At 37.4% G+C, this 15,765-nt stretch overlaps 1 protein-coding gene across 2 annotated transcripts in view; it reads left to right on the plus strand.

Annotated features, from left to right (window-relative positions):
- The window catches only part of UNC13C (unc-13 homolog C), a 561,286-nt gene that overhangs the window by 353,959 nt on the left and 191,562 nt on the right, over nucleotides 1-15,765 (plus strand). The window lies entirely within an intron of this gene.

A 15,765-nucleotide genomic window follows, 5' to 3' on the forward strand; every position in this document is an offset into this window, starting at 1 on the left:
AAGGCTTTTTCGGCATCTATTGATATGATCATGTGGTTTTTATTCTTCATTTTATTTATGTGGTGTATCACGTTTATCGATTTGCGAATATTGCATCTCTGGGATGAATCCCACTTGGTCATGGTGGATAATTTTTTTGGTGTATTGCTGGAGCCGATTTGCTAGTATTTTGTTCAGGATTTTGGTGTCTATGTTCATCAGGGATATTGACCTTTAGTTTTCTTTCTTTGTAGTGTCTTTTTCTGGTTTTGGAATTAGAATTATGCTGGCTTCATAAAACGAGGTTGGAAGTCTTTCTTCTTCTTGAACTTTTTGAAATAGTTTGAAGAGAATGGGTGTTAGTTCTTCTTTGAATGTTTGATAAAACTTCCCCATGAAGCCATTCGGCCTGGGCTTTTGTTTGCTGGGAGAGTCTTGATTATATCTTCAATTTCTTCTGTTGATATTCGTCTGTTTAGGTTTTCTATCTCTTCCTGGTCCAGTTTTGGGAGACTATGTGTTTCTAGAAATTTGTCCATATCGCTTAGATTGTTGAATTTGTTGCCATATAATTGTTCATAGTAGTTCTTAACGATCTTTTGTATTTCTGTGGTGTCAGTTGTTACTTCTCCTCTTTCATTTCTGATTTTGTGTATTTGGGTTCTCTCTTTTTGTTTCTTGGTGAGTCTAGCTAAGGGTCCATGAATCTTGTTTATCTTTTCGAGAAACCAGCTCTTTGTTTCATTGATCCTTTGAATTGTTTTTTTGGTCTCTACGTCGTTTATTTCTGCTTTGATCTTTACTATTTCCTTCCTTCTACTTGCTCTAGGGTTTTCTTTTTTGTTTGCTCTCTAGTTCTTTAAGTTGCGAGGTTAGATAGTCTATTAGAGATTTTTCTTGTTTTTTGAGGTAGGCCTGTAGTGCTATGAACTTCCCTCTCAGAACTGCTTTTGCTGCATCCCATAGATTTTGTGTTGTTGTGTCTTCATTTTCATTGGTTTCCATGAAGTTTTTGATTTCTTCCTTGATCTCCTTGGTGACCCATTCATTGTTTAATAACATGCTATTTAGCTTCCATGTGTTCAAATGACTTTGTATGTTCTTCTTGCAATTTATTTCTAGTTTCATACCATTGTGATCTCAAAGGATAAGAGATCTTTCTTTCTTACAGCTGCGTAGTATTCCATTGTGTATATGTACCAGTGCTTTTTTATCCACTCATCTACTGATGGACACTTGGGCTGTTTCCAGATCTTAGCTATTGTAAATAGTGCTGCTACAAACATGGGGGTACATATAATCTTTCTGATTGGTATTTCAGGCTTCTTAGGGTATATTCCTAGAAGTGGGATCTCTGGGTCAAATGGCAGTTCAATTTTTAACTTTTTGAGGTAACACCATATTGTTTTCCATAGTGGCTGCACCAGTCTGCATTCCCACCAGCAGTGTACTAGAGTCCCCTTTTCTCCACACCCTCGCCAACACTTGTTGTTTGATGATTTGTTGATGGCTGCCATTCTGACAGGTGGGAGGTGATACCTCATTGTTGTTTTAATTTGCATCTCTCTGATGATTAGTGATGTTGAGCATTTCTTCATATGTCTCTTAACCATTTGTATGTCCTGTTTGGAGAGGTGTCTGTTTAGTTACTCTGTCCATTTTTTAATTGGGTTCTTTGTCTTCCTTTTGTTGAGTTGTATGAGTACTCTATATATATTTGAAATTAACTCCTTATCTGATAGATTATTGGTAATTATGCTCTCCCATAGAGTGGGTTGCCTTTCCATTTTGGTGGTTGTTCTTTTACTGTGCAGAAGCTTTTGAGTTTTATTTACTGCCGTGTGTTCATTTTCTCCTTTGTTTCTCTTGCCTTAGGTGATGTATCAGTGAAAATTCTGCTGCGTATGATGTCTGAAATGTTGCCAACATTTTCTTCTAGGATTATTATGGATTCATGAGTCACATTTAAGTCTTTTATCCATTTTGAATTTATTCTTGTGTATGATTTAAGTTGATGGTCTAGTTTCATTTTTTTGTATGTAGCTGTCCAGTTTTGCCAACACCATTTATTAAAGAGACTGTCTTTACTCCATTGTACGCTCTTGCCACCTTTGTGAATATTAATTGAGCATAATGTTTTGGGTCCATTTCTGGGTTCTCTGTTCTGTCCCACTGGTCTATAAGCCTGTTCTTGTGCCAGTATCTCGCTGTTTTAATTACAGTAACTTTGTAGTATAACCTGATATCCAGGATTGTGATCCCGACTATTTTGTTCTTCTTTTTTAATATTGCTGTGGCTATTTGGGGTCTTTTTATGGTTTTATATGAACTTTTGAAGTATTTTTTCTAGTTCTGTGATGTATGTTGTTGGTATTTTGATGGGGATTGCATTGAATCTATAGATTGCTTTGGGTAGTATTGACATTTTAATGATGTTATTTCTTCCAACCCATGAACAAGGTATGTGCTTCCACGTCTTCATATCTTCTATTTCTTTTTTCAATGTCTTGTTGTTTTCTGCAAATTGGTCCTTTACTTCTTTGATTAAGGTTATTCCTAGGTATCTTAATTTTTTTGCTGCAATGGTAAATGGGACAGTTTTTTTTTTTTTTTTTTTAGTTTCTCTTTCTGTGAGTTCATCATTGGTGTATAAAAATGCCATCAATTCCTTGACATTAATTTTGTATCCTGATATTTTGCAAAATTCATTTATTAAGTCTAGTAAATTTTTGATGGAGTCATTGGGGCTTTCTACGTATAGTATCATGTCACCTGCGAATAATGACAGTTTCACTTCCTTCTTTGCAATTTGGATCCTTTTTTTTTTTCTTCATGTCTGATTGCTGTGGCCAATTCTTCTATTACTATGTTAAATAAGAGTGGTGAAAGTGGGCATCCCTGTCTTGTTCCTGTTCTTAAGGGAAATGTTTTTAGTTTTTGCCCATTGAGTATGATGTAGGTCTTTGATATATGGCCTTTATTATGTCGAGATACGATCCTTCTATTCCCATATTGCTGAGCATTTTTATAAGAAATGGGTGCTGGATTTTTTCAAATGCTTTTTCAGCATCTATTGATATGATTATATGGTTTTTATCTTTCATTTTGTTTATGTGGTGTGTCATATTTATTGATTTGCAAATATTGTACCATCCTTGTATCCCTGAGATATATTCCACTTGGTCATGGTGAATAATTTATTTTGATGTATTGCTGGATTCAATTGGCTAGTATTTTGCTCAGGATTTTAGCATCTATGTTCATCAGGGATATTGGCCTATAGTTTTCTTTCTTTGTAGTGTCTTTTTTCTGGTTTTAGAACTAGAATTATGCTGGCCTCATAAAATGAGTTTGAAAGTCTATTCATGTTTTCTATCTCTTTCCGGTCCTGTTTTCAGATACTATGAGTTTCTAGAAATTTGTCCATTTCTCATAGATTGTCGAATTTGTTGCCATATAATTGTTCATAGTATTGGTTAGTGATCCTTTTTATTCTGTGATGTCAGTGTTACTTCTCCGTTTTCATTTCTGATTTTGAGTGTTTTGGTTCTTTCTCTTTGTTTCTTGGTGAGTCTAGGTAAGAGTCCATCAATCTTGTTTATCTTTTCAAAGAACCAGATCTTTGTTTCATTGATCCTTTGAATTGTAGTTTTGGTTTCTATGTCTTTTATTTCTGCTCTGATCTTTACTATTTCCTTCCTTCTACTTGCTCTGGGGTTTTCTTTTTGTTTACTTTCTAGTTCTTTATGTTGTGAAGTTGAATAGTCTATTAGAGATTTTTCTTGCTTCTTAAGGTAGGCCTGTAGTGCTATGAACTTCCCTCTCAGATCTGATTTTGCTGTATCCCATAGATTTTGTGTTGTTGTGTGTTCATTTTCATTGGTTTCCAGGAAATTTTTAATTTCTTCCTTGATATCCTCAGTAACCCATTCATTGTTTAATAACATGCTATTTAGCTTCCATGTGTTCCAATTTCTTTGCATGTTCTTGTTGCAGTTGATTTCTAGTTTCATGCCATTGTGATCTGAGAAGATGCTTGATATGATTTCAATCTTCTTGAACTTGTAGAGACTTGGTTTGTGTCTTAACATGTGGTCTATTTTTTGAATGCCCAATGTGCACTTGAGAAGACTATAAATTCTATAGTTTTGGGATGTAATTCTTTGTAGATATCTATTAAATCCATTTGGTCTAGTGCTTCATTTTAAGTCTCTGTTTCCTTATTAATTTTTTGTCTAGAGAATCTACCCAGTGATGTGAGCAGGGTGTTGATGTCCCCTTCTATGATTGTATTGCTGTTGATTTCTCCTTTCCAGTCCTCCAGAAGATTTTTAATATATTTTGGTGCTCCTATATTGGGTACATATATGTTTACCAAGGTTATATCTTCCTGTTGGATAGATCCTTTCAATATTATGTAGTGGCCTTGTTTGTCTCTAGTTATGGCCTTCATTTTGAAATCTACTTTATCAGATATGAGTATTGCTACCCCAGCCTTTTTTTCCTTTCCATTTGCTTGAAAGATTTTTTTCTCATCCCTTCACTTTCATCCTGTGTGAGTCTTTGTTGTGAGGTCGGTCTCTTGTAAACAACATATATATGAGTCATGCTTTCTTATTCAATCAGCTACTCTGTGTCTTTTTATTGAAGCATTCATACAATTCACATTTAAGGTAATAGTTGTTGTTTTTTTGTTTTTGTTTTTTGCCATTTTTGTTTAGTGTGGTTCTATTTTTCTTCCTATTTCTCCTGCTAATTATAGCAGTCCTTTTAATATTTCTTCCAGTGCTGGTTTGGTGCTGATATATTCCCTTAGCCTTTTTTTGTCTGGGAAACTCTTTATTTGACCTTCTATTTTGAATGATAACCTGGCTGGATAGAGTAGTCTTGGATTCAGATCCTTGTTTATCATGACCTTGATTATTTCATGCCATTCCCTTATGGCCTGTAGTGTTTCTGTTGAGAAGTCACCTGAGAGCCTTACAAGGTTTTCTTTGTAGCTAACCTGTTGCTTATCTCTGGCTGCCTTTAGGATTCTCTCTTTGTCTTTAATTTTTGTCATTTTAGTTACTATGTGTCTTGTTGTGGGCCTGTTTGAGTTCTTCTTACTTGGGGCTTTCTGTGCTTCTTGAACTTGAATGCCTTCTTTCTTCATCAAGTTAGGAAAGTTTTCTGTCACTATTTCTTCAAATATATTCTCTAACCCTTGCCCATTTTCTTCTTCTTTGGGGACTCCTATGATGCGAATGTTATTACGTTTCTAGTTCCCACAGTTCTCTTAGTCTCTCTTCCTGATTTTTAATTGTTTTTTTCCGTTTGGTTTTCTGATTGGTTGATTTTTTTCTACCCTGTCTTCTAATTCACTTATCCTAGCTTCCTCTAGCTTGCTGTTTAGTCCTTCCAGTGTGTTCTTTATTTCTTCTATGTCATTCTTCATTTCTTCCTGGTGGTTTTTCATTTCCATTTGGTTGATTTTCAATGTTTCTATGTCTTTACTCATGGTGTTGAGCTTCTTCAAGATCATGGCTCTGAATTCTACTTCTGATTACTTGCTTAACTGCATTTCATTTATTTCATCTTTGGTAGAGGTCTCTTGTTTTTTCATTTGGTATTTGTTTTTTTGTTTCACCATTTCGGTTATCTCAATGGGTTTTGGAGTCTGCCGTATTTTCCCTGTGGGTGTTGGTGTTCTGTTGTGTGTGCCTCCCTCTACTGGGTTTGGATGAGCGTGGGAGGACCCATGTTAAACACCACTGTCTAGTCTTACTTTCCTGGGTAGATTTGCAAGCCCAGCAATGGTTCAGTTATTCTCTAGCTTTTTACCGGGAGGCTATTAGTCTGGGTTCTTGAAGAGCCTTGGGTTCTTAGTTGAATTATAAACTCCCTCAGGTGTTCTCCACAAGAGGATTTCCTGAGGGTGGGGCAGATGCTGGTTGTTAATGAGCCTCAATTTGCATTTCAATGGCCCACCTGGGTGGGGTTGAATCTCCAAAGGAGGGGCCACCGCCTCTCCCCAGAGCCCCGGGAAGGAGTAAGATGCCCACCGTCCTGTGTGGCTGAAACTCAGCAAAAACTCTGAGTGCCCTCCAAACCCCACATCGTTCCAGTCCTGTCTTCCCTTCTTCTGCCGGAGCCCAGGGTAAGTGGCTGTGGCTATTTTAGCACTCTGTCTTGGCCCTCTGCACTGTGGAATGAGCTTGGGATTTCAACCCCAAGGGCACTGCTCACAGCTAAGATCACTGCTGTCTTTGGGCTCCTAGCCCCCCTCTCACGCCTGTGCAATTCTACCAGGATTGATTCAGTGTGCTTGGTTATATGGGCTTCACAGGCTGCTTTTGTGTTGCTTTTTCCCAACCATTTGTCTTTATTTTAGTTTTAATTTCACTTTGGTCCTGGGAGATGGTCTGTATAGCTTTCATTCACTCTGATGCAATTTTTAGATCTTTCTCTGCTATGGATTTTACAAGTAGTTATACAACAAGTCGTGGTAATTGGAATATAGATGCTGCCCCTGCTGTTCGGAAAGTCAAAGGTATACTTTTGCTATGGATTTAAAAAGCCTGTTATATAATAAATCATGGCAATCAGAATATAGACTGCCCCAATATCCCAGAAGAGTGAAGATAGCACAACTTGATCTGGGATGAAATTAAACTCAGATTTACCCATGGCATAGCTGGAACACTAAGGACAATTCATTATGTCTCAATCCAGGCACCAGCCTCATTCTGCCAAACTTCCCCAAAGCTCTCAAAGCTCTCCCATTTGTGGCCAAAGTTTAAGTGACTTACTACATGTCCGTAAAATTCAGCGGGTGGATAAAGCATCTTTGACAGTGGCATTAAAGATTAATAGTCATGAAAAACATCTTTCTTTGAAGTAGCTAAATCAAAGGTTTTAAACCTGCAAATAATCTAAGTAAGACATGAACTGAATGGTGCCAGAGGCACAAAAAAAAGTAACAGGAAATACTGGCACCACCTTAAAAAGGATACCCCATTTATACAAGGTCTTCAGATATATAAGGAGATTTCTTTGGTCATCAATAAAAATACAATGGCTCTCAAACTCTTTAATTAGGGGGAGGGAATCATAAAGCCTATTGATCAGGAACTTAATTTTCTTCTTTATGCCTTGCAAACAAAATTCAACTCTATATTTTGCTATGTAACTTGAGTCATTTTTTACTTTAGGGGAAAGGAGGTAAATTAAATAGGTTTTAGAATGAAATAAATAGATAGCATTAAACTTTCAAGGTTTGACTTTTATGAGTACATATGAACTCGTGTAGACCACTGCCTGCCTCCTTCTCCTCATTGGCAGAAAGCAACAGTGTAATGAGTATTGTCTGTAGCCTTGTCAGAACTACAGTGTGATTAAAGAACAAAGAAAAGAGGTACAGCAGTGGGGGTGGGTTTGTGAGTTATTGGCAAAAGAACCTATTTTTTTTTAGAAGAAGGGAGGCATAAAAATTTGCATTTACTTATGCATTGCTTTTAATCCCATAGTTCTTCCTCTCGTGCCTAGCTTGTGTGTGGTCTCCTTGATACTGATCCACATGCAGGACCCAGGAATTCTGCCCAACTATCACCGGACTGATTCAGTGCTGGGGGATGGCCCTGCCCCAGCACAGTCAGGAACCCCCCAGGCTCTTGACTACCACAGGAAAGAATTCTAGAGCAAGTCTGTGTGAGAGTCCGAGTGAGAGCAAGAGCATGTTTTACTCAGGTAGAGACAAAGAGGCTAGGACATGCCTCTGTGATAGAAGCCAAAGCAGAGGTCTGAGTGGAGACGGGTGAACTCAAGTGGGTTGTGCCTTGAGTGAGTCAGTTCTTGGGATTCTGTGTGTTCCTAAGGGTAGGCTGTTTTGAACTTTGTGGCACTTAATTCAGTCTGTGCCTTCTGTTTGGGAGGGGTGTCTTTTTCCTAAGGTAGTCTGTTCTGGAAGTGTCCTGGCAGTCACCCGTGGGGGGAGGAGCTTCTACTTGTGCTGTCAGTTGTTATTATAATGATGGTATAATGAGCTTTGAAGTTGGTCTCTGGCCAATTTTTTCTCCATCTCAGATTGCTCTGGTTTTAGCCAGTCCTTGTGGTTGACTTCTGTGACCACCACAGGAGTTTCCTGCCACAAACTGTTTCCCTTTGATCATACATAGAGGTGGGGTGGTGGTGAGTGAACCTAGCAGATTATTGGCCTGAGATGTCCACTCTTCCTGCTTTGTTCCACCTGTTGAAAGTTTCCCCTAACTTCCTTCTATCCTGCCTCACAACGCCCTCTGTCTGAGCTGGAGAGTTCTCTGGTAGGGTGAGCAAAGGACTCACATAAAGTTAACATGTCTTAACAGCACTTCTGTCATTTTCTTCCTCTTCTATGTGGAGCTTCTGTAAAATACTTTTTTAAAAAATAATTTTGTTTATTGTTGCTAGTATTATAGATGTCCCCCAATCTCCCCCTGTTTTCCACCTCCACCCAGCCCCCCCTCCCCTAGCTGTCACACTCATTGTTTGTGTCCATGGACTATGTATAAATGTTGTTTGACTTCTTTCTTCACCTTTTTTTATCCAGTCCCCATCATCTCTGTTCGTCTCTGTGAAATCTTTTCACATCTGCTTTTTTTTTTACTTCCTGTCTACATCTTCACACCTTGATCAAAGAGTCATGTCATTTTTCTTAAGTATACTCAGTCAAACGAGAATTTAGCCTTCCAAAATGACTAAGATAAGCAATTTTAGTAAAGTCATTGTAGACACTATGGCATTCTGATGGTTTTGGGGCAAGCAGAGTAGGGAGTCTGTGACGAGCTCAGAGCTGCGTTCTCTGGATCTTCCTATTATGTTCATATCTGACTATTCATACTGCCTAAAATTGAATGGAATCGAAGCAACCCTAGCTGGGACAAGCAGATGAAGGGACTTGGGTGATATGAACAGTAACTATTAATTAATAACTTTAGTAGAAACATTTGGGACAACAGGATTTGATGATAAAACAATGTCAATTAAGAAATCTCTAAAACTGGGCCAGGGGAGGCACCCAACTCTCAAACCGCAAATGCATGCAGAAACTGTGACAGTGTCCGGAACCTAGGAGGTGTGTAGGGATTGCATACAAGCATCAATAACTTTGTTCTCTGAAAGCTTTTCTTCCCATCAAGATAGAGCTCAGAATAAAATCAGCTCTATATCATTAGTGGGAGGTAACAGTTCTCATGCGTCTATAAACTATATAACCAAGTCTTAGAGTCGAGGATATAAAGAAAAATTAACCCACAAGGTTTTTAAGTGTGGTGTACATGGTTGTTTTAAGTTTAAAAGAATCCTGCAAATTAAGGTAATCCTGTTTCTTTATCTCTGCAATGAGGGTTTTAATATTTGGCTTTGATGTTGGAAATGAATGAAGACCATCCAAAGGAGAACAAAGAGAGGCTACTCATCCAGATCCTGCTGTAAGATGGCAGCCAACATCGCTGTACTTTGGCAGAGACTCGGAGGCAGGCAGGGAAGAGGGGAGAAGGGTTAGGTTTTGATGTGAGTGGAACGTGTTTGCACGGGGAAGCTGGGAGTCAGCTAGTGAGAAGGCCATTCTGTGTGGTTGGTTTGGGGGATCATAGTTGGCTTTCTCTGGATGATATCAAGTTGGAAGCGAAGGCAAAATATAAAGAAACTGGTGATGGTATCAATTCCTAACCATTCCCGGCCACCTGCTGCAGAGGCTGCGGTTTGGCTTCCCCGGCTGGTTGCTACAGAGATTGTGGGTCAGATTTCTGTCACACATGGCCTGGCTATTGTTTGTTTGTATATTCCATTTTCAATGCTTATGGTTCTGTTGTGAAGACTGAATAAGAAAGGAGTTGAAACAATGCTTCTGTTGCTGTTTTTGGGGGTTGTGGAAGTATTATTAGACTGTTAAGGGAAGGCAGCAGTATCTGCGAGAGAGAAGCAAGAAGGGACACTGCACTGACATCAAGAAAGTTCCAACTATTTACCCTGGGCCAGAGGAGGGGTACCTGGAGAAATTGTCCAGTCCTGTCTGGGAGCAGGGCAGGAGAAATATGCTTCCTTCTCCTAGCTAATAAACTGTCCACATCACTCTTCACAAGGGTCTCAGATTTGCTGAGCACCTGAATCTTTGATCTGCTTCCAACACTATTAATAAAGTTTCCATTTCCCTAACCAGTAGACTTCCAGGCTAAGATTTCCTTATTTTAGAAATAGGAGGAGGTATACAGCCAACTCAGTGTCACAGGAAGTTCCAAACATATATGAGAGGTATCTAGTTAACAGTTTAACATTAATTCATCTTGCCAGCCTTTTTTGTTATATTTTAAGCTTATTTCTTTTTAAATATTCAGGCTCACCTATATTTTATTTTATTTGGTGTATATTTATAGCCACACTGTTCTGATTTTCTAGATTTCTAGCATCTCTAAACCTTGTTGCCAAAACCTTAATCACTGCTTACCTGCCTTGAACCAAAATTAGCACCCTGTGTACACTGTAGCAGTCACCCACTTATACACACATATATTCTGTAAGTTATTTTCAGAGATAACCACAGCTTCATTACCTTACCTAAGGAATAATTTTCTTTGGCTCTTCTAGACTTCAGCTCTGGAGCCCTTCACCTACTGGTCTTTATTCCTGCCTCCCACGCCCATCGTCTAAGTGCCTCAACTCCACCTGCTGTCTTTCTACCTTTCTCACTTCCTACCCCCTGGAAATCCATTCCTCCACCTTCCCTTTCTTTTCTCTTCTTTCTTCCTCTGGACCAAACCAAATATTTGTTCTAGCACTTCTACCATTCTTGCCAAACACAGATCTCCTTCTCCTTTCCTACTCTCATCGAACCCCAGTAGCAAACCGACAGTTTCCTTGACATCTAAATGTAGTGCCAGAGAGAACTGGTTGTGATCCTGAGCAGTGTCACCAGTCGCGGATGGACTCTCAGCAGGGCTACCTGCAAGTCCATGGGTTCAGCGCAGGGCTCTCTCCTACTCTTTGAAAGAGCTATTTCAAACCGTTACTACCTACTTCTCCTCTGTTCTCTGGATGAAAATTCCTAGCATTTCTTGCTCACCATCAACAAGATTTATCTGCAAGACTCTTTTTCACCTGACTTCAAAGACACCATGTTTTTTATTTATGTTTGAGGCTAATCCTCCCACATATACACTAGATCCTTTTCTCTTCCATTTCAACAGGGGCTTCGTTCCCCCTCGATGACTGTCTTTAATAGAATTTTATTCTTTCTCTTTTTTAGAATTCTCCCCCAAGATCTTGCCTCTGGCTGTCAATTATCTTCTTTCTCTTTGAGTAATCTTATTTACTGCATAATTTCAGCTATTATTTATATAGTGGAATTCTTCTGTCTATATCAATAGTCCAGAATGCTTTTTAACTATTTTTATTTTTTTTGCAATTTTAATTAATTTATTTTTGTTACAGATAGACAATGAGTTATATCAATTTTACTTAACTAATATATAAACTTAACTTCATTAAACTTACTGCTAAGTTATTAAAAAACAAGAACAAATGTAATTAAATACCCCCATGTTTAAAATAATTTTATGGTCCTCATCATGGGTGGTTTAAATGGAAATTCCTTAACATGGCACACAAATTACTTCAGGACTTAACAGCATCTATCTCCAGAGCTTTTTCTCCCCAAAGTATTTTCAGAAGCACATTTATTCTGTGGCAAATTTTGCAAGATGCAGTGTGGAAAATAGGAGGGAAGTGGAGGGTTTACCAAGTTCAAATACGTTTGAGAAGCTAATGTTCTAGTGTTAGCTCTCAGAGTGGTGGTTCTCAGTCTAGTCCCTGAATCAGCAGCAAAAGAATAATTTGGGACTTCATTATACATGCATATTCTGAGACTACCCGAGACCTGCTGCATCAGGAACCTGGGGGGCAGAGCCTGGAAATCTGTATTTTAGCAAACCTTCCCAGCGATACTGATACACACTAAAGTGTGAGAAGAACCATATTAGAGAATTGCAATGCATATTTACATATTACTCAAAGAAATCTGGAAAAAACCCATTTAACTTTAACTTATCAAATGCTTGTAGCTGCATATTATTAGTAATACTCCAAGTATGTATGTCATGATTTTGTATTTAAACATCCATCTCTGCATTTCTGTATCAAATATCTTCCCCCAAACTTTGCCTGAAGCTCTTTAGAGGAGAGTTTCAAATTTACATATGGTTGCCCTGGCCAGGTAGCTCAGTTGGTTGGAGGGCTGTCCCATACACCGATTGGTTGCTCATTCAATTCCCAGTCAGGGCACATACCTAGGCTTCAGGTTTGATCTCTCCCTGGTCAGGTAAGTATTGGAGGCAACCTATCCACATTTCTCTCTCAAATGATGTATCTCTCTCTCAGTCTCTCTCTTTCTCTCCCTCCTTCTCTTCCTCTTTCTCTCAAATCAATGAAAAATATCCTAGGATGAGGATTTAAAAAATTGTATATGCTCATTGAACAAATACATAGAATGTCACAGAAATACAGCAATCTTAGAAATGTTGCATAAATCTTACTACCATGAAGGTATCTTCTAATATTTTAACACTTTTATTTTTTGCACATAATAGTTCTCTCTATATGTTGATCATTTCTTGATGGAATATCTTTATATTTTTTAAATTATGAAGGTATAGTGTATATTATAACAGATTGTACAAGCTTTTTTTGTAGTAAATAGTTATAAGATGCTTTTTCAGCTGACCCTAGCAACTTGGCACTTTCAAAAATTCCTCTCATTATCCTGTCACAAACTTTCAAGTTTCTTTCCTCAATAGTCTATTAACAAAATATATTTTAGTCACAAAAATAATGATGACCATAATTAAAATTGATATACTAAATCAGTTTTATAAATTTGTTGTATTTTGTTTGCTGTTATTGAGTTTATAATTATATATTACATTTATATATTATGTAAATATATTATAAAACATATTTTATAAGTATTAATTTTCAAAAGTTTCAGTAAATATTAATATACGTATCAACTTTTTAAGATTTCTACAACCATTATCCTAATTTTTCCAACCCTAAGGTCAAATGCCCTAGTAGACTTCAAGGAGATTAATAAAATCTTACATAGAAAAAATATAAATCTTAATAAATCAAGTATATATTCTAATATACATCATTGTACCCCATTATTTTATTTTTTATTTTTAGGACTAGAGAGAGAGGAAGTAAGAGGGGGGAGAGAGAGAGAGAGAGAGGGAGAGAGAGAGAGAAGCAGTGATGTGAAATAGCAACATTTTTCAGTTGCCTCCCTTACACACCCCAACTGAGGATTATTCCCACAACTTGGGTATGTGCCCTGACCAGAATCAAACCTGCCACCCTTCAGTGCATGGGATGATGCTCAACCAACTGAACCACAGCAGCCAGGGATGTACCGCATCATTTTAAGCATACAGTCAGTTAAAATGCACTAGTAGCTCTGGCCAGTGGGGCTCAGTTGGTTTGGCATCATCCTGTGCACCGAAAAGTTGCCATTAAATTCCTGGTCGGGGCACATGCTAGGTTGCAGGCTCGACCCCTGGTGGGAGGCATGCAGGAGACAGCCAATGGATGTTTTGCTCTCACATTGATGTTTCTCTCTCTCTCTCTCTCTCTCTCTCTCCCTTCCTCTGTCTCTAAAATCAATGAAAAATATTTTTTAAATGCACTAATTTATGATATTGCTCTGTAGTATGCAAAAACTTAATGATTAAGCATTCCATTTGGTTATTCTAATGCAACATACAGAATATAATGCAAAAAGTGGTGTTATCTATAATCTTCTAATGTCATAAAAAAGAGCAATAGAAGTATACTTTGTGACAGCTCGGTGACTTTGGAATCAACACAATTCAACTATGTGCTTGAGTCTATCCTCCTTGCCATATCACTCTTTGCAGAGTGGTGATAAGTGACTATGAAGTTATAGGTATCATCTATAGTCATTTCCTCTCATTTAATTACATTACTTGAAGTAAGTTAGATATATAGTTTGACTACATGCACACTATGATGATTAACGATAGTATTCTAATAAAGTCTATCATGGCCATCAGAACTAATTTTATTTACAACCTTTACAACTCATCAGGCTCTCTGATTTCTAAATACATCATAGAGAAGAAAATCAATTGAACTTAATGTAATGAATAAATAATTACATTAGTGTGACAATAATAAAGTCCCGTTCACAAAAGAAAGATGAATTTTAATGCAAAAGCAACTTATAAGTAAGCAATGTTGAATATTTGTAAGCCTGCATTACTGCCTTTATTTTCTTTAAAAATATACTGATGTGCCTTGATGTACCTCAGAAATTGAAAAAGGAAGCCTGCCAAGGACTTTCAAGTGGTTCTCAGGGACCAGATGTACAAGGTTCTTAAGATCCTTTGAAGAGTGCTTATAGTTCACTCTGGCAATTTGAAGTAATTTGTGCCAGCCACTAATTTTTTAACTCTTTTAATTTTGCTTTCCAACTTTTATTATCTGTTGCATTTTGAGAATGAAGGTAAATCAACAGCACTTAAAAACACCCTGGGAAATATGTGTCCCTAAAGGTATATTACAGTCTATGTGTGGAGGTCTCTAATAGTAAGTGGATTCAACATAGGGCTATGCTTTAACTTAAGTGAGAATAATAATTGGGGGATGACTCATCCAAATATGGTTACATGTCTTGGATGGCCTTGGAATATATACATGCAACCATTCAGCAGAGGGTACCTGATTTTCAGATAAGACATAGTAGAAAAATATGGCAATCGGTTGGGCCAAATATAATCAAATCTACCTTTTATATCAGAGCCCATGCATTTTCTGAGCCACACATTGAAGTTTCCAGATATTCTGGATCTATAAACTTATAAATAATTTAGCAAAAAATAGTCAGGGAAGCCGTCTTGCCTTTATCTTTTTTTGACCAATTTTATAAAGTACACATAAAAGAAGTACTCTAAGAAGAATATCCGCCAAACAAAATAACCAGGATAATTTATCAGTATATTTGAGTGAATTATATGTGTTGAGTTTGAAGTTCATATATGAAACTTTCAAGATTGTTACTATACTCCATTAATCTTAATGTAAATTTAGACCATTCCAGGTAATGTTCTCTTTCTAGAGGTGAGTTGGAGAATTCATTGAGTATGGGAAATTGAGATTCAAATATGGCGTGCACACACACACACACACACACACACACACACATACACTTCCAAAGTTATAGTTACCTAGATCCATTTGTAGGAGGAATACGAGAGTATGGGCCATTCATGTAACATGTATGTATTAAAGAATTTAATAGTACTAACTTTGTAACCAGGTAGACTTGAATTCTGCCTACTTGCTATCAACATGACTTTGAACAAAATATTTCAGCAGGATAAATTTGGATACATTTTCCACACATATCTGTGTGCGTGCACACATACACACACACACAAACACACACACTTTGTATACAAGGAATTCAACCTTTCTTCTTGGAGGAAGCCCCATAAAAGTGATAATTTCTATAATAATAATTCCTAACATTATAGTCAGAGAAAGAGAAATATTCACTTAAGAACCAAAGCACTTAGAAATACTGCTGTGACATTATTCTACGGGATCCTATTCAATGAAAAAAGGAAAACTGAATATAATAGCTCAGGATCACATGATCTAAGAATTTTTTCATAGCATTTTTCTCTGATCCTCCTGACAGTGACTTCTAACTAAAGTCATACCATTTAACCTTTTCTTTTGCATGTTACGTGACGT

The sequence above is a fragment of the Molossus molossus genome, unplaced genomic scaffold (genome assembly GCF_014108415.1).
Source record: "Molossus molossus isolate mMolMol1 unplaced genomic scaffold, mMolMol1.p scaffold_m16_p_1, whole genome shotgun sequence".
NCBI classification, from domain to species: Eukaryota; Metazoa; Chordata; class Mammalia; order Chiroptera; family Molossidae; genus Molossus; species Molossus molossus.